Source organism: Anser cygnoides, chromosome 2 (assembly GCF_040182565.1).
Source record: "Anser cygnoides isolate HZ-2024a breed goose chromosome 2, Taihu_goose_T2T_genome, whole genome shotgun sequence".
Taxonomy (NCBI): Eukaryota; Metazoa; Chordata; class Aves; order Anseriformes; family Anatidae; genus Anser; species Anser cygnoides.
This window is the reverse complement of record NC_089874.1, coordinates 153,208,987-153,224,305: the sequence shown is the minus strand read 5'-3', so window position 1 is coordinate 153,224,305 and position 15,319 is coordinate 153,208,987. Positions and strand designations below refer to the sequence as shown.

Sequence of the window (15,319 nt, the reverse complement as noted above, 5' to 3'; positions counted from 1 at the left end):
AGCTGCTTTCCCAATCAAACATTACCTCGGAAAAACAAGCCCATCACGGCTGCTTGCCCCGGCAAGTCCCGGGACCTGCCTCACTATGTCCTCGTAGGACCCGGCAAGCTGAACGATGGCAGGGGGGAAAACCCTATAGCCAAAGCCATCCCCCAGAGCAGCGGGGGAAAAATAGGCTGTCCAGGGGGCTCCGGAGAGAGGGAGATCATGGGGAAACAGCATAGCAAGGGCAGCACCAGGGATGCGTGTTGGAAAGCCCCAGTTCCGTCTGGGAAAGTGTGAGGGACTTGGGACCTGGGAGCTGGGAGACTGGACTTTGGCAATCCACACATGAAGAACGTATGGGAGACACATCAACCAGAGGGGAAGCTGCCAGGAGCTACCATCAGGAGGATGTTTAGACCCGATGTCGAGTCTGTCAAAGCGCTCTCCCTGCCTCCCTCACTGGTCGAGGCTGTTCGTGCGAACCACAGGATCGCAGAAGGGTTTGGGCTGGAAGGGACCTTAAAGATCATCCAAATCCAACACCCCTGCCAAGGTCAGGGACTGTTCTTTGGTGTGGTGATGTGTATGTAGTGGCAGTTAGTAGTCACTGACCACTTCTCCTCCACTTCTCCCCCAGTGCCCAAGCTCCAGCTCCCACTGCAGCACCCTGGGCACTGCCTGCACCACCAGCGATTCCAGCCACGCAGACACGTCCTTCTCTTCCTGGGTAGGATGATGTGCTCAGTTGAGCTCTGCCACCCATCAGGATGGACCTCTGATGCATCAGAAGTGGTGGAGGCAGCCTGAGAGATGTCAGAAAACCCAATAAATTACCTTAGGTGTTATTTGCTAAATTTTTGGTCCACCTATCTGGGTTTAGATTGACGGTTTGGGATTATATTTTTTGCTGTCTTTTAAAAGTGCTTCAGTGTCCCTTTGAAGTCCTCCACACACTGTCACTACATACACATCACCACCCTCAAAAAAAAAAAAAAGTTAAAACAGTCTTGATCATACAAAATGCACCATAACTATTTTTTTCTTTCCCCGATGGGTAAATTGATGTATCAAAGGAAAAGAGCACCAGACAACGTAGGCCTGCAATCACAAGACTGGCAGAAGATTCAGGACTCCTTGAAAACATGCTTTCAAGAAGAGAGTGTAAAGATCCTCGCAGATTATTAGCATTTTTTCCTACCTCAAAAGCAGCACAGATGAACAAAGCCAATGAAAATGACCTGGAAACCCATACTGAGAGTTAGAGTGCTGTGGCCTTGATTTTGATCTTGAAATAACCTGGCCCGAGCTCAAAAATCATTTTTAATTTTTATTTTTAGAATGCATTACCTTCAAACCTTCAGACTTGTCCTTTAAATAGCTTGACACATTTGATACCTTTTCCATTTTTTTCCATGAGGCTGAAAACACGATCTGTGAAGTCACATTTATCAAGAGATGTGTCCATCATCAATATCTCAGTGAGAACTTTTCCAAGGAAAGATTTGTTCGTTTTACAGCAGATGCAGGCTTTCCCAACACCTACCACCAGGAAATGCATCATGTTCATATCCCAATATGCCAAAGCCATCCTGCTCTTTCCACAGCTACACCAAGCTTTGGCCTTGAGTTGACAAAGCCTAATTTAGCTTGTAACTCTTATTCTCAATGACGTGGACAAAAGTCAATTTTGAGCAAGAATTCACTCTCTCAGAACTACCCTTTCTCAGAGCTGCCAACCTTAGTTCATTTGACTACTCAAGCTGGACACAAATAACTTGTTGCAAACAAGAAATAATTTTTTACAACTACTCTGAGCACATTTTTATTTTATCTGTGGAGGTCTGACTGCTCTCCGGCAGATTTGGGAACATGCACAGCCTGTACATGTTCCATACACTACTCCTGTGCCAGCACTACCATCACTCAGCACCGGGCAAAAAGGGAGATTTCTGGTTTTCTTTTAAGCAAAACCATCACATTGATAGAGATCTGCATGACTGCAGCAGAGCCGATGTGACGGCATCCTATCTTCCTTTCTTTTTAGTGTTCATGACGGTGTATAGCCGCTGAAGGCAGCACGTTGGACTGGAAGGGGATGGCAGGAGTCCATTCTCCTCTGACCCTAATGCAGTGGAACGGAGAGGCATAAATAGCCCCGCCTGTGGGGCACTGGGGGATTAGAGACCTTGTGATCCTCAACTGCCTTAACATCATCACTTCCTGCTGCCCTCTGCCTTGTTAGGCCCCTGCAGCAATGGACCTCTGGAAACCCATGAAATTGTCTTCTAAATCCAAGCCCTCGAGTATCCCCGTGGACATGCACAACCTGGAAGCCTGCAGGAGTTTATTGTCCGTCACTTTAAATGCCCCAGTTGCATCAATGAAGTCCTATTCATTAGGATGCCCCGAGGCACGCTAGGCAGTATACGCAAGCATCACAGCTCTGCGTATCTGAAGGAACCAGGAATAACTCCACAGAATTTGAACCCTGCATGTGATGTGTGTGACGAGCCCGGCAGTGAAACGGATGGTTTTTAAACATAGTAACACAGGAATCACCAGACAGGATCAAAACCAACCACTGCTCTTGCTCAGCATCCGGCCTCCAACCTCAGATGTTCTGGCGAGCAGACCTGCACCCAGCTCCCCCCATCACCCACCAGGCGTACACAGAGGACCTGCTGCGTTCTCCAGCTTATATCAACAGTTTAAACTCATTCATCAGCTGCAACCCGTAGCAGTTCCCCTTCTGCCACCAATGGCAAGCCTGGCGGCCTCCAGGAAGCAGAACAGACAGCTGACAGAGATGACAACCCCTACCACGGCGGTTGCAGTGCCCCGAGACCACCTGCCACAGCCCTTACAGGTCCACATAACCACAGGGCCACTGATGAAACCAACTATGTATTTTTATGCAGCTATATCTTAATTTTTATGCAGATAAATTATCTCACAGGTAGCTTTCTTACTGTGTTTCTGCCCCATCAGACCTACTCAGACTCTCACACCAGGGTAAAATTTCACGTCTTGCAGTAGAGGAGGGTGCTGGCTCCCTGCCACAGGTGAATCCCAGTGATATAGCTCAGGTATTTGCTACCCACTGCTCTCCACTTCGTTCCTCTTCCTAGAAAAGAGCAGACTGCTGCCAGTAACCCATTTCAGGTGACTTCAATACGCCAAGTTGCAAGGCATGGCAAGGTCTGAGCTGCTTCACGTGATGTTCTCCCTTCCCACGTGTCCCAGAGCAAACTCCAGGAGAAGGGCAGCACAGGTGGCTGGGTCTGCAAGCACTTCAGCCACCCCAGGCAAACCTCCCGTGAGTCAAAACCTTGTGTATTATGTCACTGCGGTTACGTAGCAGGCTGACCTCGACTGCACTGCAGGCTCCCTTATTCAGTAGCTCAGGTGCTGGCTCTGCAGAGGGAAGTTCCCGTGACCATCCCGGATGGATAACCCCGAACAAAGGGAAAGGCACGCAGCGCGGGGGGAAGCAGCGAGGCACGGGCAGGTTCTGCACTCTAGTAAACAGAGTGCATCTGGCTGCAGTGAGTCACTGAGGCAAAGCACCGAGTCTCAAGAAGGGTCCTTCCCTCTGCCAAGACTGAGAAATAATAAAGTTGGATGAGGAAATGAGAAATAAAAAATAAAAATAATAAAAAAAAAACCACCCCACAACATCCCATCGTGGTTCATTTATTGTTTCGAACAGCTGCAGCAGAAATTCTGCTTTTGTTTTTGCTGGCTTTTCTCTTTCTTTTTCCTCCCTTCCACACAAATGAAACGAAGCATGGAAAGCAAGGGCCCTGTCAGCATCCGTTCTGCGCTGCTTGTTCATTTCTAATGGCAAGCCAGAGAGACGGACCTCAAATTACAGCCACCAAAAGTACAACTTGGATAGATAAACTTCTCCCAGAGATAAAGCCCTTATTTACAGCAGAGTATACCCCTATTTCAAACCGTGCTGCTGCAAAAGGCAATTTTAACCACCTACAGCAGGGGCTAGTCCTGACTTCACTGCATGGGTAGCTGGAGTTGCTGTAAACCCACGGTGCAGAGGGGGCCCCTTGAAAGCCAGGTGAACCGTGGCACTGCCTGAAAGCTTCAGTGCTTCACTTCAGCTCCTGTCATCCCCATTAAAAAGATGCAAATGCTTTAAACAAATAACCGAAGCACCTGCTGGTCTGCAGAAAATTGGAAGTAAAATTTTAATCTTAGCGGCAGAAAGTCTATTATGAATGAAAAGATCACAAGGACTGGATCTTCTTAGTCATTGATACCACAATTAAAACAAACAAACAAAAAAATATGCCATCAAATTAAATGTACTTTTTTTATATGCTGTGTTGCCAAACAATCCCAGAAAAGAAGACTCAAACACAAAAAAATAAAGTTTCGATAGCAGCTCCTTCTAGGAACTGCATGCTTTTTCTTTCATACAGACAACAAGCCTGGGGCTTGGCTCCAGTGCTGGGGGAAGGTCAGTTTTAGACCATTCCCACTAGAAATTTTGTCATACTCTGCAGGTGGACTGGGATCAACACCCCCATTTCTCCAAGCATTAGACTTTAGCAATTAGAAGACCCAACTCTGCACCCCTACCACCGAGTGCCCTGGCCACTGCCAGATGCCAGGGATGTCAGCACTGTAGGGCTTCAAGGGCAACGCGACTGGCAAATGTCAGAGGGCAAAGTATTTCTGGCAGATTTAAAGAAGATACAAGGCTATACCAGTAACAGCAGAATACCCTGCCTCCAAGATGCCCCATTTGGGAGCTTACGTTCAAGAATGATGCATTTAAACAGAGCCCACCAGAAGAGCGAGCTGCCAGGAGCAGAAGGGGAACGAGGAGTCACCCTTACGAGGGAGGGCAGAGAGCTGGCTGTATTTAACCTGCCTGGCTCTGAGGGGATAAGATTAGCTTAAATCACTCTGATAAAAAGAGCAAAGGACAATATTGCCACAAGAACAAATGAGGATAAGCCGTCTATGAACAACTTCAGGCTGGAGCAAAGAGGTCCCTAACTGTGCCCAGCTCTGGATGAGCTTCAGCCGCAGCGGGGCAGGCGGCCCCATCAGCCTCAAGATGCAGCTTGATAAATTTATTAATGAGATTATACCCCTTGGCTGCTCGTGAGGGTAAGAAAGAAGCCTTCATGGTCCCAGCAGAATTGCGCGCTCGTGTTCTTCTGCTCATCAGCTGCATCTCTTCGTTGTTTTTTTCCTATCCTCTCTCACCTACATGCCATGACTGTTACAGCCATCCACTGAGCTGGGAAAGAGCAAGCCAGAGGTTTAAAAGGCTGCTGAAGAGAAAAGAAGTATTATACACCTGATTTTGCAGGCACAGCAATGAGGACAGAAGCAATCTGTTTCCACAGAAAAGGGACTCACCTCTCACCACTGTGTTGTGTATGTAGGACTGACACGAATTACACACCAAGCTCAAACTGCCACCAGGGACAAAAACACACAGTGACAGAGACATTGGCATGTTACCCACTCCTCTACGCACTGCCCCCACGACAAGAACAGAAGCTTTCAGCTGAGCCTGACTTTTGTTAGCCTTTGCCATCACTTAAATGACAAGCAAAGCTCCACCACTCTCACCCGTCACCAAATGTTCTTCCTGTACATGCTACAACAAATCCCATACAATCTTCATCTATTTAAGACAGAGGTCCCTACCACCACCCAGCATGTCTCCATGTCTCACGCTGTCCAGCAGCCCCCTGCAGATGCTCCAATTTCCTATCCCCCAAATACTTCCATCTCTTTTGGGGATGTTTTTGGAGATTACCACTCAGTGTTCTTCCAAGCCATTTGTTTTCAAAGGCATGCAGATAATTTGCCTGCACCTCCGATAGGTTTCCAGCTTCCAGCTCTGTGTGTTTAGATAAAAACAACATTCAGAGTTTAGCCTTTCAGCTGCAGATTTTCAATGAACAGATCTCGATTAAGGCAGTAAATGCGGCTGCTGCCTTGCCAATGTGTGACACCATTTCCTACTGGACAACCCCGTGGCTGCTACACAACAGTATGAGCGAATTGATTCATTCCTTGTACTCCACTGCCTTCTAATGCAATGCCTGATTTGGGGACTGAGAGGGTTTTCATGGGATCAGTGGGTTTATACCAGATAGGACACCCTCACCTCTCTGCAGCCTGAACTTGCCTGTTTGCTGAGCCCATCTGAGGTGCCTGGTAAAGCTGGGACCCTGGCTTTGCCTTCAGGCTCTCAGCCAAGCAAGCAGGAAAACCTGGCTGTATACAGGCATGGCTGCAGCACAGGCTTTACCCAGGCTGAAATAAATCCCACTGGCACTTTTACAAGGGTAAAAGACTGAGCACAGGCAGTGCCCCAGCAACCATAACCCACAGGGGCAACTATCTGGGGACAAATCATGAGCCATCCCACCACAAACAAAAAAAAAGCTGGGTAAATCCCCTAAAATGTTCCAGCCACAGCTGTTCAGGAATAACCAGGAGCTATCTTTTGATCTTTTAATCCAAATTAAGGCAGCACCTGAATTTACTCTCAAATGTAACAAGCCTGAGCTTAGGCAGATCTTGCTGTGCACGGCCAGGTTGTCCCAGGCGCTGGCAGCCGGGTGCCAGTCTCTCGGAAGAGCAAAACCCCATCCGAAAGCCTCCCCATCCTCCCCAGCAGAAATTACAGCCACCGATAGCCCCAGGTTCCCGAGGATTACTTAATGTTTGGACAAACATTTGGAAGCAAGGAGCCCTGTGAAGGCATTGAGAATTATGCAAATGCGGAGCGAACAGGAAGCGTTGGCATCTTATACGAGTTTGCCCTCATTCTATCAAAGCCTCACAGCAATAATGCACTTCCCCCCAAGTAAAGCTGCTGGAATCATTTCACCTGCTTTAATGCACTCGTATTTAAGACATTTCTACATGCCAGGAATGCATGAATTAAATCAGCATCTCCATTTCATGTAGATTTAGTGTAATGGGTGGGGGAGAGATCTTTGCAAAGATCTCATTGCACTTCTCATTTCAGACCCTTGGCCAGGCCCAACTGGATGGATATTTATTATTTACTCACTGTCCCTGCCTGCTCATATGCCAGGGGTTGCTATCATCGTATCATCACGGGTGAGATCACTTCAGAAGCAGGGTTGGCCTAAACAGGCTGTCTGAGATAGAGACTGAAGGCAGAAATCAAGCAGGTTATTACAGAGATCCTATGTCAAAGTGCTTTATTTGACTTGGAAAAGGTTGGTCTGCATTCCAGATCAGCAAAATGTCTGTATCATTACAGGTGGCTAAAAAATTAAAGAATTAAATGTCAAATTAGTGAAGATTTTCCCTACAAGGAAATGGTTTAGTATTTACAAAATATATATTCCAATTTACTTTCCAAAGACTTCCTTTCCCCCTTAAATCTCAAACACACAGGGGGAGGGGGGATCCATATCCAGGACTTGCAAATTCCCCATCCTCACAGCCACAGGCATACTAGCTCCTTTCCACAGGCAAGAAACCAAGACATCTCACATTTGCCTTGGCTTGATCTATACTTAAGATTTGCTTGCAGCCTGTAAAATTATGAAAAAGAAAATTAAAATGAATATATATAAATATCTCCAAAATACACCCACAGCCCCAGCTATGCTGACAAAATGCAACTGATTTAGAACTAGCTCTGTAGAGGCTGGGGAGGGGAGAGACGAAGGAAAGAGAGAAAGATAATTTTTTGCTGCAGAAGCTTCTTTCCTCCTGGGAACAGGTTTCGGGTGCCCCAGCAGAAGGGATATAGCAGCAGGTAAACCCCCCTGCCAGGTACCTCAGCCTGCAGAGCCACAGGTGATGTCTAGCACCCAAAGCAGCAGCAGACCAATTCCACGAGCCCACACTCACACTTCTCAGCTCCCCATATATGTTGCTTCAACAACAAATTATACCCCCCAGAAAATGCTGCTTCCTCCTTTCCTAAAGTTAGGCAGCAATCTTGATAAGGAAACTGATCTGGCTGAAAAATGATGATACAAAACAAACAAAAAAATCTAAACAACCTATAAGCTTCATAGTGTGTATTATAGATCTATCAGAGCATTTTTTGGTGTACAAAGGGCAGTGAAACTTGGATCTGGTACCAGCAACTCCCGCCTACCATGACTGAACCGAGATGCTGCCGGCTTTTCTCTGGGGATAACATTTATCCTATCACCAATTCCTGTATAATGAAAAACTAATTAAGAACACTCTAAGGCAAAAAGAACAGCCTCATATTCCAATGAAACATGAAATTTATATCACCCACACCTCTTTTCTCGCTGTGTGCATGTCTGTGCCCAAGTTTTCAATTCTGTGCACTAACCTTCAAGCAAAGGAAATTATCTAAAATATTTTTAAATGCATGCTGGGCCTAAAACAGCAGCTCATATTGGTAATATAACATAATTAATGTCACTTACTTACTTCATCCAGGAAATTAATCTAATCAGCTAAAATAACACAAGAGCCAAAACTTGGCTCCAAAGGAAAAGCTGCCCATGTGGGGCAGACCAGCTCCGCCACCCACCATGACACAATTTAACCCCCTGTGACCACCACGCTTTCTTGGCCACATCCTTGGGGATGTCCACTGCGTCTCATGCTGTCAACAGTGTTGGTCCCTGGGTCTTGGTTCAGTGCTCTATTCCTGATCCTATTCTAATGGAAGCAAAGGGTCAGGTATATATTTTTAAATTACTTTTAATTTTCTGTACATCTTTTGGGGAGGGAGGTCTAACCAAAATGAGTTCAACAGAGTAGGACTCACTGCTCATTCTGAACCTAGAAGCACAATGAGAATTGGTTTAGAGAATAAAATCCCAAAAGTAAGCTATCCTATAAAAATATGAGTATGTAAAGATTTTTTGGGTCTTAGACGCAGGCAGCTGTAGGAACATCCCTGGGGAAGTGATAGCTAGTTTACGTCAGCGCATTTATATCGCTGAGCTGTGGGTGCTGGGTGGCCATCACTGCACCAAGCCTTTGTAAATCACTGTGAGAAGCTCCGGGAACAGGTGCTGGTTGCAAAACCAGGGTATTTTAAGGCTCCCCCCCCAGTGCCCAGCAGTGATAGGGTCACAAGGCTGCTGCCCCCCGTGCGTGGGGGTGTGGGTTTGTGGCTGGGGGCAGCACTGCCCAGCGGGGTGGGTCACCCAGACAGAGAGCGTGGGTCCCGCTGCGCTCCGACCAGCCATGGGGACCAGGGCTGCATTTTTCAGCGATGAAACAGCAGAGAAAGGGCTCTCGCTGCGTCTCCACACATCGGTTCAGCACGCAGGAACAAAATAACAAAGCAAATCCGCTCTGTAGTATTAGGGATTATGACTCAGACTTTTATTCCTCCTCCCCATGATTCATTCGGCGCAGCCTCACAGCTCAGAGCCAGAGCACAGACTCAGAGCAGCCTCATCATTTCAGTCTCCCCTCCAAAACAGGGGGGGGCTTTCTGTCATCTCGCTCATTAACTCCCCTTTGCAGTCAAGGGTTATGAATTCAGATTTTTCCCTTTCCTCTCTGCTCAGCCAAGCACTGCACGCCCGAGCCACGTGCCCTCGGATGCTCAGCGCCTGGGAACCCGTCACAGCCCCGTGACCGCCGTAAACACGCACAGCCCCACAGCCGGCCCCTCTGGCAAGCGGGGGGGCACATTAAACAGGAGACAAACAGGAGGTTATTTGAGGCCAAAGGGAAGGCTGGCTGCAAAACGCTACACAGGAGGCACGGGGGAAAACACAGTGATGGGGCGCAGCTTTAGACAGGTGGTAGCTGTTGGGCAGTGATGAGCAATGTCCCATGAAACAGGGGGGACCTTGCCAGCTGGGGACAACCCCGGGGTGCCTCTTGTACCAAGCCCATGATGTATCCCTGCACTTTTTATGATACACCCCACCACTCCCATTTCTTTCAACAGCACATTTTTGAGGCAAAAAAATGTGTTTGTTTTTTTTTTTGTTTTGTTTCCACCCCCCACAGTTCACCTGGAAGGTGAATTGTGTCCCACAGCACCCAGCATCTCCACGCAGCACCATCTTGGTAGACTATGAGCTGAAGATCAGCATCTAAGCATCTACATTTCTTCACCTGTCTGGAACTGACCCAGTGTGCCCCCAGGACACGTTCAAGTTCAGTGGAATGCAATTCAGCAGCAGGACAGTGGGGTCACACGGGATTTCTAGCTAGAGAGACTGCGCTCTGCATCCCCACTCGGTGCTTTCAGCATTGCAGGTGATGAAGGATACTTTGCCTGGGGGAATGAGACCTCCAGAAATATCCTACCTCAGCCTGCCACCCAGCTTGCATTTTTTAAGCAAAAAGGAATTACAGCTGCAGGACAGACTGCTGGGGACTATGGGGAGAAACACTGTTTTGTGTATTCCATAGCCTGGGCAGCCCCATCCCGCACCCAGCCATGCCGGTGCTGCACAAACACCGAGCACAAAGTGATCCCTGCTGGACTGAACAAAACAAAAAGCCTAGCAGCCTCTCTGCATTTGGATAATAATAGCAGCAGATGAATTCCACATTTCAAACAAGGCTAAGACATTAAACAGAGCCTCTGTAGGAAGATTAGGTAGAATATATAAAAAAAAATCCTTATGTTCTTGGCAATGAGCTCATTGGCAGCAAAAGCCAATTGGCGGCAAACAGCCTCTTGGTGCCCTGCGAAACCAAGTGTATTAGAGTTCAACAGCTTGCCCAAGGGTAGGGGCTGCAAAACATGGAGTACAGAAATATCTGTGACACCTTCCTCAGGCTCCACTCAGAAACTCACTACGTCACCAGGTTCATACGCATCTGTGAGCTTGTTACCCCACTCTTCCCAGAAAGACGGTGTAAGGGCACTTCAGCAAGCCTGAGATGCCACGTGAAGAGCACCTCACCTTCTTCAGCACAAGAGGTTAGGCAAGCAGGGCAGGAATAAAACAAAGTGAAGCAGCAGCAAATTGTTTTCCCTGGTACAGCTGCACAGGGAGAAGCTACAAAAACATTAACCCTTTTTCAGGATCCTACAGGTGTTTTTGAGGCTGAAAGTCAGGAACAAACATTAGTCAAGGCAGGCAGAGATAGAAGAAGAGTGAAGGGGGTGGTGAGGAATCTCTTACATCCATCCTTTTTTTTTTTTTTTTTTTTGACTTAATGGTTATTTCTGTCCTGCATACTATAGAGGAAGCACTGCAGAGAGGGACCTGGGAGTCCTGGTGGCCAGCAGGCTGACCACGAGCCAGCAATGTGCCCTTGTGGCCAAGAAGGCCAACGGTATCCTGGGGTGCATTTAGAAGAGTGTTACCAGCAGGACAAGGGAGGTGATCCTGTCTCTCTACTCAGCCCTGGTGAGGCCACACCTGGAGCATTGTGTCCAGTTCTGGGCGCCCCAGTACCAGAGGGATATAGAGCTACTGGAGCAATTTCACAGGAGGGTCACTAAGATGATTAGGGGACTGGAGTACCTGTCATACAGGGACAGGCTGAGAGAGCTGGGCCTGTTTACCTTGCATAAGAGAAGACTGAGGGGAGACCTCATCAATGTGTATAAATATCTGAGGGGAGGGTGTCGAGAGGATGGAGCCAGTCTCTTTTCAGCTGTGCCCAGCGACAGGATGAGACACAATGGGAACAAACTGAAGCACAGGAGGTTCTGGTTGAATATGAGAGGGCACTTCTTTACTGTGATGTGACAGAGCACTGGGACAGGTTGCCCAGGGAGGTTGTGGAGTCTCCTTCTCTGGAGATACTCAAAACCCACCTGGATGCCACCTGTGCAACATGCTCTGGGTGATCTGGCTCAGCAGGGGGGTTGGACTAGATGATCTTCCAACCTCAGCCATTCTGTGATGCCACTGACTCAAAGTGCAGTTTTCACCCTTTCGACACGGCCCTTCGACATCAATGTTCCTAGCACCCCATCACACCTGAAGGCACCTCCTCTTGTCCACCACACTGTCTTCCAGGGCCAGACTCTGCACTGCTGCTACATGAGGCGGGCATAAAATAGAGAGACCTTCTACTGGAGGCTTCAGACAGAAATCCCAAATCCAAAATACTACAAATGTCAGTGAAGCAAGTCTGCATGTTAGCGGGAGACATCATTCCTCTGTCCTTGCTATCCAACTTGAGAGAAAAAAAAATCCCATCCATGTTCCAGTTTCAATCAAAATAATTCATGTCAACAATTAAGATTCAATTTAAACACCCTGTTTTCCTTTAAGAAACAGTTTTTAGACTGATGATTTAAGAAAACTAACATCAAAGTCTTAATTTATTAAAATCTATTAGAATCTGTTTAAAGACATAAGAAGCATGAAACTTCAACAAGCTGTTAGGTTTGCAGCTGATATTAAATTAGGAGGAGCTGTTGACTCCCTTGAGGGTAGAAAGGCTTTGCAGAGAGATCTTGACATATTAGAGGGCTGAGCAATCACCAACAAGATGAGGTTTAACAGGAGCAAGTGCCGGATTCTGTACCTGGGACAGGGCAACCATGTCTGTATGTACAAACTGGGAAATGAGAGACTGAAGATCAGCCCCACAGGAAGGGATCTGGGGGTTTCGGTCCATGGCAGGTTGAAGATGAGCCAGCAGTGTGCCCTGGCAGCCCAAAGGGCCAACCCTGCCCTGGGTGCCTCAGGCCCAGCACTGCCAGCTGGGCGAGGGGAGGGATTGTCCTGCTCCGCTCTGCGCTGTGCGGCCTCACCTCGGGCACTGTGTGCAGTTTGGGGTACCACAGTGTGAGAAGGACATAAAGCTGTTAGTGTCCAAAGGAGGGCAAAGATGATGAAAGGTCTAAGGGCAAGATGTATGAGGAGTGACTGGGGTCCCTTGGTTTGTCTGACCCAGAGCAGAGCAGGCCGAGGGGAGGCCTCATGGCGGCCTGCAGCTCCCTCACAGGGAGTGGAGGGGCAGGCGCTGAGCTCTGCTCTCTGGGGACAGCGACAGGACCCGAGGGAACGGCATGGAGCTGGGACAGGGGAGGGTCAGGCTGGGGGCTAAGGAAAGGTTCTGCACCCAGAGGTGGTCGGGCACTGGGACAGGCTCCCCAGAACCGAGCCTGCCAGAGTTCAAGAAGCATTTGGACAACACTCTCAGACATGTGGTCTGATTTTGGGGTGGTCATGTGTGGAGCCAGGAGTTGGACTCGATGATCCTTGTGGGTCCCTTCCAACTTGCGATATTCTATTTTGCTCTCTTCAGGGAGTTAAAAGGTGCTGTTTTTCAGTATGCATGAAACATGGGGGCTTGGGAAGACAACCCAAGTTTTACCAACATATTTTGATGTTCTGACCAGCAGGTAAGCTTACACACAGATCTCATCTTTAAAACACACCGTTTCTGCTGTGTGGGAAAAAAAAAAAAAAAGTGTTTTAATGACATGGATCCAAATAACTAGTGCAGAGGGACTCTCCATTTCCACAAGAAAAAGCAAAAAAAAAAAAAAAAAAAGCAAGAGCAAGGCTGTTCATTTTTCTCTTCTCACAGATGAGCAGACACCTGTGTAAGGACAAGAATTGCTCACTCTGAAGAGTCAAGAGAGATAAGGTGCAGATTTTCAGAGACATTAAGGAACCTGAGGACAGCATTAGCAAGCTTTTCATGTGACATCAGACATATCCAATATCTAAATAACATTTTTCACTGACAGAATCACCGCAACATACTGAACCTGACTCATGTCTTCATGCACTCGGGGAAGCCTACTCTATCATAACCAAATTATCATTTAATATTGTCCTATTCTGCAATAAAACTCAGCTGAAATATTGCACCATATTGTGGGAAGATAAACACACATAACAGTGGGATTTTTCACACTTCCAGTATCGCTGACAGTAAAATAAAGAACATTAATCTGAATAATATTTGCTAGAAAGAGCTCTCATATGTAATTAGGTTTTCTAAACATTATTTCCTTACTTGAATTGGCATGTCTCTTACGTAAGTGTTATCTTATATAAGTTAGTGACCTGTCTAGAGAAACACCTCACCCTGTAACAGCCACAGGTTAATTACACCAACAGAGGAGGCAGCAGAAAGCATTTACAGAAGGATGAACACTTACTCCAAAAGGACAAGCAAGAGCTGGGAGAAGACAGGAAGGAAATAATGAGAGAAGGTACTTATGAGTATGAATCACGCAAATCCCTAGACAGAAATCCTTCCATTAATGATGAATATCCTAATTCCCCTAAATAATGCAAGGAAAAAATGTTTAATCATTTAAAAGTATCATCAATAATAAATACGTCGGCTCCATATGCTACCATCACTGTTCTTCCCTGCTCAGGAACTGTTTTAAGGAAAAGACTAAAACCACCTTTCAGTTTTGGAAAGATGCTTCAATATCACAGCCACAAGAACTAAGGAAGTACCTGAGACAGAGAAATGGGAGGCAGAGCATGCTCACACCCTGTGCAGAGTAAAACCTCTTTATACCATGACTGCCATTCCCGTGTGATAGAGAAGCATTGGAAGCGTAGTTCTCGTCTGCTCAGGGTAAGCACGCACAAGCCCAGGTATGCACTGAGGGTTTGGCTCACCTCCAGCCAGTTCCCAGGGCTACCCCAGCAGCTTCTCCACAGCGGACCTCACTGAGAGCAAACTAAGTGGATGCTCTCAGTCCTTTGGCCACCCTGCCATGAGCAAGAAAGCAAGTGGGACGTGGGAGGACTGAGGGCAGGACCAGGACACAAGGTGACAGGTGCTCAAGCACAGGGCATGGAAAACAGCAAGAAGAGATGTGCAGGGCAGCTGCACTCCAAGTTTCCAGAGTCAGCTCAGAGAGCTGCCACATGCCAGCTGTGCCAGCAATGGACAAGGCCAGGGGAAGGCACCCAGCTGAGGACAAGCACGGATCCTGGGACAAAAGGAAGGGACCACAGGGGAGGCAGCGTACCCACTGCCTGCAGCACCATAGGTGCAAGAGTGACTGCACAGGGCTCCAGAAGCAAGACCATACACGAGGGGTACAGAGATGCTATGTGTGCACTAAGACCTGTGTCTGCATGGGGAGAAGTAGGAAACGATGCCTTTTCAATACTGCATTTCTAAGGAAGAGCAAAATGTGCTTTAAGAGCCCTAAGCCCCGTTGCTGCAAAGCTGCCAGCAAAACATACCGTGCTCAGGGCAGAGCCCCTCCACATCCCCAGAAAATCCTGCAGGTTTCCCAGCTCACCTCAGCACGAGCTCCTCTCAGCCAGCTGCCATCTCGTCAGTGCTCCAGTCGCACCCTCCCCTTGGTGTGGGCTGTCCCGACATAATGTTCTGTCCTGATGAAATCACAATCCCAAGGGCTGCTGCTGCCATGGCAATCCCAGTGACTGAA

At 47.7% G+C, this 15,319-nt stretch overlaps 1 long non-coding RNA gene across 12 annotated transcripts in view; it reads right to left on the bottom strand.

Annotated features, from left to right (window-relative positions):
* LOC136789798 (uncharacterized) overlaps positions 1-15,319 on the bottom strand; it is an 89,698-nt gene that overhangs the window by 57,266 nt on the left and 17,113 nt on the right. For all 12 annotated transcript variants that reach the window (XR_010828799.1, XR_010828794.1, XR_010828798.1 and 9 more), the window contains one exon: positions 15,170-15,314. This is a non-coding gene — a long non-coding RNA (uncharacterized lncRNA). The remainder of the gene's footprint in view (positions 1-15,169; positions 15,315-15,319) is intronic.